The 13,985-nt window shown below is 37.9% G+C and overlaps 1 protein-coding gene across 5 annotated transcripts in view; it reads right to left on the bottom strand.

Annotated features, from left to right (window-relative positions):
• The window catches only part of STK24 (serine/threonine kinase 24), a 51,340-nt gene that overhangs the window by 16,958 nt on the left and 20,397 nt on the right, over positions 1-13,985 (bottom strand). The window contains exon 3 of one of the 5 annotated variants that reach the window (XM_064408413.1): positions 10,461-10,598. The exons of the other annotated variants lie outside the window; for them this stretch is intronic. The gene's annotated coding sequence lies outside the window, so the exon portion shown is untranslated. The remainder of the gene's footprint in view (positions 1-10,460; positions 10,599-13,985) is intronic. 5 annotated transcript variants of the gene reach the window in all.

Raw genomic sequence — 13,985 nt, 5'->3', positions numbered from 1 at the left:
TTTCATTTTCTTGAACAGGTTTTCTCCAGTAATGCTTATGCATCTGATACATGGTATAGAATTTTTGCACAGTTTTGTTCAAGAAAGAATAAGTAAAGTAGTAATGAAGATTGCTTAAGATGACTATAACAATGTACTAGCTTCACCTAGCAAAAGAAAAGCTAACAACAACATCAAACTACTATATTCCTAAAGAAAACCTTTTGTACATATTATAGGACAGTTTAACACAAGATATACAACACAGTGTGCTAGGAAAGAGACTGGACCCAATAATTTCTTTCCACTGTTTGTAGCATCTTTTTCCAAAATACACTAAGGGAAGCAGCCCAGCTTTTCCTTGCAGTACCAGCCTTAAAACACACAACAAAGCAAAGCCACAAATCTACTATGTACGTATTCAAATTAAATTGCTGCATAAAACACACTGGTGGTTTCATTTTTATGATTATCAAGTTATTTTACACTTTGCTAGTTTCACCTCTATGGTATGTATCAAACTTTCACAAGACCTCTAGCATAATAATATAAATATCTCTCAGAGCAAGGAGCACATAAATAGCAACAATATTCATTTCAGTCCAACAGTATGAAGTTTAATAAGTCTAAGTGCCGAGTTCTGCATTTTGGCCACAAAAATCCCCTACAGCGTTACAGGCTGGGGACGGTGTGGCTGGACAGTGTTCAGGCAGAAAGGGACCTGGGGGTGCTAGTTGACAGCCGATTGGATATGAGCCAGCAATGTGCCCTGGTGGCCAAGAAGGCCAACGGCATCCTGGCCTGCATTAGGAATTGTGTGACCAGCAGGAGCAGGGAGGTCATTCTGCCCCTGTACTTGGCACTGGTGAGGCCACATCTTGAGTGCTGTGTCCAGTTCTGGGCCCCTCAGTTTGGAAGGATATTGAGATACTTGAGCGTGTCCAGAGGAGAGCAACGAGGCTGGTGAGGGGCTTGGAAAACAAGCCCTACGAGGAACGTTTGAGGGAGCTGGGGTTGTTTAGCCTGGAGAAGAGGAGGCTTAGAGGTGACCTTATTGCTCTCTACAACTTCCTGAAGGGAGGTTGTAGACAGGTGGGGGTTGGTCTCTTCCACCGGGCAGCAACTGACAGAACAAGGGGACACAGTCTCAAGCTACGTCAGGGAAGGTATAGGTTGGATATTATGAAAAAATTTTTCACTGAAAGAATAATAAAGCACTGGAATTGTTTCCCAGCGAGGTGGTGGAATCACCATCTCTGGATGTGTTTAAAAAAAGACTGGACATGGCACTTGGTGCTATAGTCTAGTTGAGATGTCAGGACATAGGTTGGACTTGATGATCTTAGAGGTCTCTTCCAACCTCATGATTCTGTGATTCTGTGATTTTATCCAACAGAATAAAACTTCATCTAAAAATAACAGCTCACAGCCAGGATATCTGACACTGAATTCTCATCTGTAAGGATGGATTCAAATTTTTAGAGAAGTGGTAAATGCATTACAGGACATAACTTCATCTAAATCCTCTAAGGGATTAAAATTTTAGCCCTTAGGACTCACTTAAGTCTTTTAGTCATTATTACATTTATACTTCACTGCATCCACCCCCTCCCTGGACTCCTGCTGTAGGTAAATGTGCATTTTTCCCACCTCCAGTTACACATACCGTACTATTTTTAGATAAGAGCCTGGATTAGGGCTCCTTCTTCATCCACTATTTTTAACACAGAGATTCAGCTAAATTTAGATACCTTTCTTCAGGAATCAACTCATGCTATTTGACAAACACAGTCTTGTTAAAAATATTTTAAGAGAGCCAGAACACAGATTTTAGAAAGAAAGAATAATTAAACAATATAATCTATCTCAGTAGTGAGAGACAACATTCTCATAGTGCTTACTTTCTTGCAGACACCACAAGAACTGTAACTCATCTTGACAGAGTATCTTACAGTACTGAAATACTTGCTTTTCTGCTAAAACTTTTACATGTTTTTCCTGTCCCTTCAAGGCTCCAGGTCCTAGCAGTTCCTGAACAAGAACATTACTGAGATGTGTCTTATAGTGAATCATCAGAAACTTGATCAACATTTTATATTTATATTTTGCTGATAAAATGTGTTTAAAATCAACATTAAATTTCCTGAATAATCAAAACTCACACTTCATTTTAATAGTAACTTAAACACAAACATGTCAACAACATCACTACTTCCTAGTTCACTGGAAATGCCTGAAAGAACACGGTAAATGAAGCAAACAAACCCCTTGACCCTTTTCAAGAACAGTGAAGAAAAGAAGGGGAAAAGAAAAAAAAAGGGAAAAACCCCCAAACATCCACAATGCTTCACACAGATGCTTCACACACGAGATGTGTCTTCTCTTTTCTATTATCTCAAGGATTCAAAGAGTTGGCCACTCAAAATAAGATATAATTTCCCAAAAGAGAAACTCTCTAGAACACTAGGTACCAAATTCTCCATCTGAAAACTAGAAATTACAAGTAGAAAATAACTAACATAAATAGTTAAGAATATAATTTTAATTACACAGTTGCACAACTATATAACACAATTACAGTACTACATACTATATTACTCACAGTCTTTTAAAATCATCGTTTATCATTTTAATTGTTTTTCTAGTTCAACTAGTCTTTGCTCCTGAAATGTTCATGATCAGTCGCCTGAGGCCACATGTCTGAATTTACAATACAAAAGCCATTGATCCACTAAACTCAGTAATCCTACATTTTACAACAAATGAAGTATGGAAATGCAGTTAAGAAACACACAGAACTGTACCTGTATCCTAGTGTAAAGCTAACTAACAGCAATCTATTACAATTATCCCATCTTTTTATCTGGATCCCTATATTCAAAGTTATTTTTCATGCTCTATGGTTCCCTCTTGCCTCAGAAATATTCTCAACTTCATTGATGGTTTGGGGTTTTTATTTTTAAAGATTCCATTATTCATATGAAATATCTGAACAGATTCATATGTTGTACTAAAATAAATTTAATTACTATGGTAGCAAATCTTACTACCACCTTTCCCTAATTCTTTTTGGAATTTTTTTAAGCTTTCTTATATAAAATCTGCATATATTTCTTGACAAGAAGATGCAAATAAATCCTTCTGGTGAGACAGCTGTAATGAATTTCTCAATATGTATTTCATCTTAGAGCCAACAACCCATATATACTGACTTTATGTCTGTGGTGGCTTGGATGCCAGCTATCCCCCACAAGCACTCTGTCACTCCCTTTCTCACCTGGTTATGGGACAGAGAATATAGCAAAAGGCTCATGGGCTGAGGTAAGGACAGGGAGAGAACAATCTCCAGTTGCCCTCATGGGCAAAGCACACTAGAACTGGAGACATCAATTTAATTTATTACTAGTCAAATCAGAGTCGTATAATGAAAAATAACGCCAAACCTTAAAACCCATTTCTCCTGGCCCCTTCTCCATGGGCTTGAATTTCACCTCCAAATTTCTCCATCTCCTCCCCACAGTGGAACCAGGAGATGGGGAATGGGGATCGTGGTCAGTTCATCATATGTCTCTGCCACTCCTTCCTCCTCAGAGGGCAGCTCCTCACACTCCTGCCCTGTTCCCACAGGAGACAGTCCTCCATGGACTTCTCCAATGTGAGTCCTTTCCACAGGCTGCACTATTTCATGAACTGCTCCAGTGTGGGTCCTTTCCATGGGGTGCAGTCCTTAGGGAACAGCCTGTGGGTGTCCCACAGTGTCATAAGTCCTGTCAAACCTGCTCCAGAGTGGGTTCATCCCTCCATAAAGCCAGAGGTCCTGCCAGGAGCCTGCGCCAGTGTGAGCTTTCCACAGGGTCCCAGTCTCATTCAGGCACATCCACCCATCTGGGTGCTGCGGGTGTCCCCCAAGGGCTGCAGGTGCATCTCTGTGGTCCCACTGAACCTCCATGGGCTGCAGGGGCACAGCTGCCTCACCATGGTCTACACCAGGGGCTCCAGGGGAACCTCAGCTCCAGCATTTGGAACACCTCCTCCGCCACCCCTTCTCCACTGACATTGGTGTTTGCTGTTCCTCTCACTTAATCTCTTTGAGGGCTTCTCACTTATTATCACTCCTCTCTCCAGCTGCAGCTGTGCAGGTTTTTGCCTCCCTTCTTAAATTCTTAAAGGCACTGCCACAGTCACTTATGGGCTCAGCCTGGGCCAGCAGGACATCCACTCTGGAGCCAGCTGGCACTGGCTCTATAGGACTTGGGGAAAGCTTCCAGCAGCGTCCCACAGAAGCTGCCCCTGTAGCCTCCCACTACCAAAACCTGGCCATGCAAACCAGAGATAATGCCTTGTAACAACAGCACAAGGCCAGCACTGAGCTACTATTAATTGACTTTGGCATCACCATAGCAACGGGCCTCCTTCTTTCCTTCTTTTCTGAGTATCTCTGGCATGCTTCACATTCCCTAACACCTACTGTCACTTTCCTTTTTAAAGCTGCCCAAATTCTTTTTTTACGTGAACTTCTCACCCTCTTCAGTATATATTCCCCTTTTGCTCTCAAACAGAACTCCGAAGGCACTACATTTTCTTCCATAGACTAGATTAGTAATTATATATTACACATAATCACTTACACTTTCAAGAAGATACTACATTTGTATACTGCCACTAGCAACATTCAGTGCTCCTCTTTAAGATCTGAAACAAGAACAGTTTTCTTCTTCTAAGCATCAGCCACAACACAACACTGAATTTTCTTCAAAATACAGTGAAGCCATGGTGAGTCATCCATCCAAATTTGGGATTATTTCTTTATAAACTTAGATGAGCAGATTAATGAGGGTACACGGAATATTTCCTTTTTCACAGCAAGAACAAGGAATTTTCTTCTGATGTTATGAAACTGAAGAAAGGAACAGCTTTGGAATCTAGAAGAAACTCTGTTAGAGTTTCTGTAGATCTTTCCAAACTACGGTTGCTCTTTTTGAGATCTGACTTCTGATTTTAACTCTGGAACCACAGAAAACCTTGTAAGAGCAATTTTACCTCTGATGAAGTTTCCTTCATCAAGTTACTTCTATACCATGAAAGTACTTGCAAAGTAAGTGCAGATACAGTATGCAAAGAATTTTTAGTGTGTAAAAGTTGAAGACTGTACACTGCAGAAAAAAGAAGGCCATCCACCAAAACACTTGTATACAATCTCAAAGGTACATTTTAACTAAAATCTGAAGAGGACAGAAGTCTTACAGAAACAAGTAATCAAGATTAACATGTTTGCTTGTAAGTCCTTACAAAGTTTAAAAAAAATCTAAATAAAAATGGAAGAGGTCTACCTTCAGAGATGCTTCATATTTCTTGTATGTGAAGAACATAACACATTTCTTACACAATGATATTATACAGGAGAGACCAAGTGAAAGCAATCAACACAAGTACGTACTAATGAAATTGTTTCTAAATCTCCTATCTTGCAGGAAGAAGAGACTGCAGAGGAAAACCAAACACAGTCACAAAAAGAAGGACTGGAAGGACCCGGAGGTAAGTGCACTGAATGATCTGTGCAATTTCAAAACAGTAGTAACAACAGTAAGCATATATTTGTTTTTAAGTGAAATAAAATCTCCCCACACCTATTGTAAGAAAGAGAATTTCCCAACTTGAATTTATTGGGAGAAAAGGCATTTCCCACCTTAAATTTATGGTACACACTTAACAGCAGAACAAGCTATATTTATAAACATGTGTAAAAAGCTTGTTTAGTTATGGACACAAGCCACGTCCAAACTCCACTTAGAATCTCTATTTGCAAGCATTAAAACACCTAAGAACAACTGGAAGCTAGAAATACTATATTTGATTGAAATAACATAACAGATCTGCTAAACTGACCTATATACAGAAATTTTACTATCATTGTATTGGGAGAAAAACCTCGAATACAGACTTCGAAACAGAAGGACACAACTTCAACTGAAAAGAACAGAGTACTACCAAAATTGATATTCACTGCACAATTTGAGATGTGATCATTTGTTTAATAAATTTTTCAGTTATGCCAAAGTAATAAGGGCCAGGAAAAAGACTCTTATATTAAGTACTGATATAAATTTAGTATTGATATTTGTAATTCTCCAAGCATAAAAAGCCAGATTGAAAGAATCTTGAAATACACAACACACACAACACGATAACTGCTCTAAATTGCATTCCCGCTACAAGTAGTTACTGTTACATGGAGATTTGTCTTCTGTTAATCTCCTAATATTTAAAAACCCAGAGAAGCCCGACAAGCGTAATAATCAGTAGTTTTTTAAATACTTGCATACTGACTCTTAAATGCTCAATTTGAAAAACGAGATATCATGTATCTTGTCTTCCATATCTACTTTAAGCCACCTTTCAGACAGATTCCCTCCATTTTTGAAAGAAAAAAGGATTTTTTTCAGGATCTATTCACCCATATGCTTCTAACTGCATCTGAAGCCCCTGCTGTTCGTCAAAGCCACCAGGTGGCAGAATCATGTAATACCAAAGATGCATTCATCCATCCCACACTCACAATTCAAGAAGGGCCTGCCTCAAAACAAACCATGTAACCCACCAGAGACAGAAGCACAAAACTACCTGTCTAAAATGAATCTGAAAACATTTATCGCCCTGACACCCTCCATAACAAGAGGAAGAATGATTAACCAGAGAACTATACCTTAAGGAATACAATAGTTTATATATCGCAATTCTTCAAAGTGCCTTCCTTTCCTCACAGTCATCAAGCACAGCTTCAGGAGCCATCTTATTTATTCCCCCTCTCCTTTCAATGCTGAGCCACAACTCTTAGCCAATAGCTCAATATACATTATGAAGAGCCCTGGTATTTGAGCTCTTGCTATTTATTAACACATGTGGGCATTGGGAGATCACACACAAAGATACAGATCAGGCACAAAAAAGTTACATTGTGTATGATGCCATAAATTATGCATTTGGGGCAATGACAGGAAATGGCATTTATGTATTTGTGGTTCCGGCTCCCAAAACTTTCATCAACAATAAAGGTCCCCAACTGAACACATGTATAAAGAAGTATCAAGACCTCCAAAACACTGTAAATGTCCTTGCCCAGGAGCTCATCCTACATAACCAATAATACACATACAGGAAAATAATTAAATAGAGAGAAAACACCTATGAGTTGATGTATTGCCATTACATCTGTGAAATTCATCAGGATTTGCAAACTTGACTGTTCAATTTGTAGACCCACAGATTATTATTAGAACAGATACCAACTGCCAAAATTGAGTTCTTTAGGAGTAAGTACAAGATGGCTATTACCGTTATTCAGCAAATGAAAAATTTTGTTAATGAATACAATTCAGATCTACCTGATGGCCTCAATTCTTGTGATTTTTTGACTAGTTTTAAATGTTACATATATACATACATACATATACACACACACATTGTACATTTTTGACTCAAATCAAATCAGAACTACACCCAGTGCTGCCATATGCTAACAGCACAGAATGAGTAGCATATCACTATCTACTCTTTCATTCCATTCTTTCCATCACAAAATCCTTGGAAAGAGACAGAAGGTAAGCAATGCACTCCTGAACTTCAAGTAGCCTATCCAGATGCCAGTCTGATTGCTCAAAGCCACAGAATAATTCTTTCAACAGACAGCAAGGATTTGACAAAGGATAGAATCACAGATACCAAAAGTCAGATATTCACATCAAGTTTCTTCAAAATTTGAACATTATAGGTACCCCAATCTGTCAGTGTAAGTAATAAAGTAAATAAAGTCCCTCCCACTGCAAATGGACAAATCAATTCTATTACTCCAAAACGCCAGTCCTACAGCTATTAAACAGTTTCAGGAAAGGCTACAATGTTTTCAAAACTTTTTGGAATTGTTTTCGCAGAAAACAAAGTCAGAAAAATAATATATTTCTATGCTAATTCACATCATCTTTCTAAGACAGTATAGTTTGTTCTTGAAGGCAATCGTAGTAAGCACGGTATTTTTTTGCTCCATATCTGAAAAAACAGGACATTTCTAGCCTTATTAACAAGGAATAAGAATACCACCAGTACACCAACATTTCCTATGAAGCACAGAGTTCTACAGCGTACCTAATCCTTCACTTGAGCTCTTCTTGGACAACCTAATCTTCTGCTAACATTTTTCTATCTAATTCCTCCTACTACTACAATATGAAATTGTATAGATTGGTGTATTATTTGAAAGCTATTTGCTTGCGTTATTAGAGATTTCATTAAGTAAAACCAAACTCTAGTATAAAGACGTGTTTCAAAGCACTTCAAAGTCAGATGGCGTGGAAAGACAACCACTGGTTTCAAAGAACGAGAAACTATTTTACGAGGTAACAACACTACACATACACAGGTATGCTACCAAGGACATCCTCTGGATAAACTGTCCTCTCCCTCCCCATCCTAACACAACTAAAAATCCATGCTTTAGAGCAGAGTCTTCAAGTACTGTCCCATTTTCTTAGAAAGGTGAAAAAGTACTGAAACACCAATAGACGCCATGAATTAGTTATCTTTAACCTTGCAAATTAATATACTACCTTGGGATTTCGAGGTGTAAGAGGAGCAAAAGCAGATGGCATGAAATACAGATTAAGATAAACTATTAATCACAAAACTGTGACTAAAAGCCTTGCCATTCTGAAGCAGATCATCTGGTACAATACTAAAGAAAAACATTTAAAACTGTTAACAGCTAAAACTGTTACTAAATAAAAGTTAAAATCGATTTTGCTTCCTAAATGAATGATTGAGTGCTAATCTGAATTTGAAAGAGAAAGAATGTTGCTTTGAATATCAGCTTATTCCAGGAAAAACTGGAATAAGGTAATATATATAGATATATATAGATTTACCTTTAAAAGGAATTTTTAAAGTATTTCATTAAGTCCAGAGCCTCCAAACAATATAACACTTCCCATCTATGGCTAGGTCTCTCATTTTACCAGAGGTGATGTCCATCAACAGAAACTATTACACTAGAAAGCAGTCTAGCAATTCTCAGTCCTGTTTGTACTCTTCCTTGCTGAATTTCTAGAGAAGCAGGCATATGACAAAATTTATTTAAAATTATGTCCCCCACCCAAAAAGAAACCAAAAACACACACACACAAAAAAACAAATCAAAAAACAACGTAACCACCTCCACTTTCACTGACAATAAAAGGCAGATCAAATGAGGGAAAGAAAAGTTGCCTTCATTTCCACATATGTAAGTGTAGAATTAGGCAGGACATTATTTTCCAAGACCATCCACTTCTTCAATACCTCAATATACTTGAATATACTAAAGCTTCAATAGTCTGAGTGCAACTATACTTTCCAAATCCACATCCTTAGAAAAATAGTAGCTGTTTAGCAAGCATACGATCATCTTTATTGAAGGTCTATTACATGCTGAAATATTCCTACTAAAGGAAAAAAAAAAAAGAAAAAAAACTCAACACAGCAAAAACCCCTAGAAGGTTCTTCCTTATGATTCCAGTAATATTCTTAGTTTTCATATAATAAGAATATACGAATATAGTGGAATATATAATTATATATATACAAAATATACATAATATATATTATATACTGGAATAAGAATGTGAAAAGAAAGATCTAGAGCTAAGTATTCATACAGTTCACCTGAATTAGCTGGAGAAGGGGTCAATGTCACTCCTGAAAAGTCTGCTTTTACAAAACAATAGATACAAGAAAGCTACCATGGGAATTCTGTGTTTAAATTTATGACATCAAAGTAAATTTCTGTTTATTTTAAATTGCTTTCTCTACTAAATTACTTTTCCATAGGCATTTGGAAGGCGGTGCTTCATGTAGGTAGCATATCTAACATGGAAAAAATAATTCCTAAGGATATATTTCCCTCAAGGAGAATAAAATGCAGTAATTCTCTTCCACAGAACTTTTCAGGGATAATGCTCACTAGAAATTCAAGCACACAAAGAATTAAGTGGAGATCATCTGGATATAAAGGGCTAATTCAGAAATCTATTTTTAAAAATTGGTTTAAAACTATGTGAAGTAAGCAGCGTTTGGTTTTGGTTTATTTTTTTTCTTCCTCCAACTTTAACCTTAAGGAAGAAGAATTGAGAAAATCACAAGTTTGGACCTCATCCAAAATATGAAAATTAAAAAAAAAACAAGAGAAAAAGGGGAGCATATGTCTGAGTTATACCCGAGAAGTGTAACATGTATTTTTCCCTTCCACTGGGGGCACGTCCTTAAGCAAATCAAGAGCAATGGACAACTTTGCGAATCTTAAGGGGGCTGCAACCAGCTGATGAGGCTCCATAGAGTTCTCAAAAAATTATCACAAAGGAGCCATGAATGATGCTAGTGCTTTAATAAAGAATATTACCAGGCTGGGTGCAGGACTGACAAGTGTTTTGTCTGGGGAGCGTTTCTGAGGCGCTTACCTCCTTTGAAGTCTCTTGGCGTCAGGATGAATGCTAGCTGTCCTGGGGCTGCCATCCCTTTGAGGGGAGGGAGATACAGATGAGCCCAAAGGTTCTCTTCTAAACACAAGTCCTTACTGCAAGCTGGCCAAAAGGTCCCTGCAATCAAAGAAATCATTGTGGTTTTGCATGTGGCGCATTTATGTCCTTTCATCAAGGTCTGTCAGCCATCTAATATGTTCAACCACAAAGGAAAAAATAAAGGCATCTGCTGGGTAGCCAATGCAGAACAGAAACTAAGAGAAGAACTGCTCATTCCAGTTTGGACTCTGTAAAGTCCACGAAAAACACAAGTAACATGACACTTCAGACTAAGCAGAAACACCTCAGTGTACAGTATTTTATGCATGTATACATGTATAAAATAAGCTGTTTGCCTTTGGAATAATTTTCCAATCCTCTGAAACTCTTGCCTTCTTCAGGTCTCAAGAAAAAATGTCACATTTCAATTCCTAGACACACATACTAGTCAACTCTAGTATCTAAGGCAGCAGGCACTCTTCAACAATTACCTCTTGCAATCACCACAGCAGTATACAATTAATCTTTAAATGCATCCTTTTTGCCATAAGCTAGTAGTAGGAGAGCTTGCAGAGCCACTTGCTTGCAAAAAAACCCACAACAATGAATGTTCTGTCATAGTGCTGAAAAAAGATTCCTTCTGCAGAGCATTTAGCAGACTTCACTGTTTGCATGCCAACATGCTAAAGCCACGAGCTACATGTTTTCCCTAGTGTGAGTCATCTCTAACAGTGTCCATATTCACAGCCTCCTTGGCACATTTCCTGGGCACATGCCCTTCCACCATAGAAATGATTCTTTATAGCTCAGCTGTCACAAGCCTAGGCATGTCATATTAAGCACATGATTTCCCAGAGCCACAAACTTGTGGGCAATCTGGATCTGTAACTTTCTACCAAAGTACATTATGGTAGAAGCACATAGACATACATTTCTTGAATTGGCTGCAAAACCAGCTCCTAGCTAGTAAATTCAAGAAACTTTCACAAGAACAGAAGAATAGCACACATTTCACTTCATAAAGGAACGGGTAACGACTACTTTGGAACACTAAGTGTACACAAACTCATACTCTTCCTCCTCCCACCTGCCCACAGCCACTTTCCCTTTCCTTGCTTCGTAACACAGTGGCAGAATAATGAAAAATCCTCCCCCTTACAGCCACTACCCTTTTAACTGTTAAGTTTTTTATTCTTAGTAAGACTGACAAGATGCATCCTTCCCTTTCCTGTCTACCAGGTAGATAAGTACTTCATAACCACATCTACCAAGCTATTGCCTTATGTGGGGGGGGAACCTAACTGCTAACTGGGGTAAATCTCCCTCCTAACTGGACTCCCAGGAGTCCACTTACAGAGACACACAAAGATCAATGTGTGTGTCTCTGTAAATGGTAAAAAATTACTTATGTGGTCCTATGATAATCCCAACTGACCATCTACTCACCTCTTATAAATAGTCACCAAGAAGACAAGTAACACAAAAATGTAACCCACAATCAAAGCTCCAAATGGAGCAGAATTTTACTGATATTGGTTATTGATGAACTGTACAAGGTCCCAAACCAGAAAATTGGAAGCAAAAACAAATCAAGAAATTAGAAACAGAAGTAAATTAGCATTAGTTCACAGAATTCTTTATCTCAGATAAATTACATTACATCTAAAGCATAACTAACAAAAGAACCTTGCAGCCAACGAATACTGAGATCAGCAATTTCCCCACTACAAAAATGTCACCCTACACCTGTGTATCTTAAACCTTCTTCACTGGAGTAGTTCACATCAATACAACTCAGGGGGTTTATAATTATTCCCTTCTCCATACCAGAAACAAAATTCCAACAAAAACATGAGGCACAAGAACCCCTTCTTCCCAACTGGCCAAAAATACAATTGCTCTAATGCTTACATCTGTTCTTGTTTACCCATTACATCAAATTAAATTCAAAATGAAAGTTACAAATCAGATTTACTTCTTAGCTCAGATATCAATCCATTTATCAGTTTAATCCTTTTTTACCACTTACCACAATTTCCAACATCTTCTGTGCCCCTGTTCTGCAGCCTATCAAGCAATAACCCTCTTTTCCACCCCTTTTGAATTCACAGGCTATTAAATTCCACTACTCCCTTCACAGAACACACCTTCTAGGTCAATCCTTCTTCAAAACTCTTACTACTAATGGTGTTGTACACATATATCAGGCCTATAATAGCTCAGGATCTTCAATTCAGATTTTTGTCAAGTTCACCATTTCAGTCCCAACAACACGTAATTTTTCTGGAAACCCCTTATTATTTTCTACTTTTTGTCTCTACAAATTTTACCCTTACTCTTAATTACTGGTAAAAACACCTTATATTCACATAAATAATTCCCATTCTCCCTTCCTCTTTTATGCTTTTGTTTTGCTCTTAGAAGTTGTTTTTTTCAAGGAACTATTGAAGGAAGCAGAAAGGGAGAAAGCTCAGTACCTCCAAATGATCATTTTTATCCCAACTGTTATGCAGCAGCACATAATTTAACAGTATAAAGAAAGAACCTTAAGAATTTGTTTGAAAACACTGGCTACTGAATACCAGAACTGCAATGTTTTAGAACTACTACAGTCCTTAAACCTATTAATTGGGCAACTTCCCTTTTGAAGTTCAGCATTTCTGAGTCTAACCAACTTTTTCCAAATAACAATTTCTCAAAGTTCAACATTCAACCATTTAAAAATGCTTACAAACACATTTTGCAACATGCCATAATGTCCCTTAAGTGTAAAGAATTTGACTCCTCTGCTTTTATACCACTATGTGCATACAGAGCACACAGACACTTATAGAATAAGTAATTTGACCCAAAAAGCTGTATAAATGCCAAAGTATGCTTAAGTAAAATAAAGTTAACTGAGCAATGCAGACTACCTAACATTCATATTCAAAAATGCAACAAAAACACAGTAACGACATAAAAGCACCAGATTATGATGGACATAAGTAAAGAAGTTTTCAACCAAAGTGCTCTAGAGGTTCATGAGAACATCAGATCAATAGGCTAGCAGCCCAGGACTAACCACTCTCTAGATGAAAAGCTTTGTGCCAGAAGTGTATCTGAGCAAAAAAAAAGGGAACCAGCCCACAAAACTAATGCACCTAGGCCTGGGCATAAATACATACACACACTCTCTTTTTTCAGCTCTACTGCTGGCTGGCTGATGGAAGAACCTCCATAAACAATGTATTGGCAGTGGGCTTGCATAAAACTTTAGACTAATCTGAACCATAAGTGTACAGTGCTCTAATTTTTAAGACAGAAGACTTAAAAATGTAAGTTAAAAAGAGTTCATTAGTTCCCTCCCCACTCGGTGAGCTGAACCACCTCACTGGAAGTTCTAACAGCCTCTGAGGACACTTGTAAGGCACAGTTGGACCTCCTCTTTGCAGCAATAGCAGCAAATAGCAGCAAAAATTTTAC

This window comes from Passer domesticus, chromosome 2, assembly GCF_036417665.1.
Source record: "Passer domesticus isolate bPasDom1 chromosome 2, bPasDom1.hap1, whole genome shotgun sequence".
Lineage (NCBI taxonomy): Eukaryota > Metazoa > Chordata > Aves > Passeriformes > Passeridae > Passer > Passer domesticus.
This window is presented reverse-complemented; position numbering and strand designations above follow the sequence as displayed.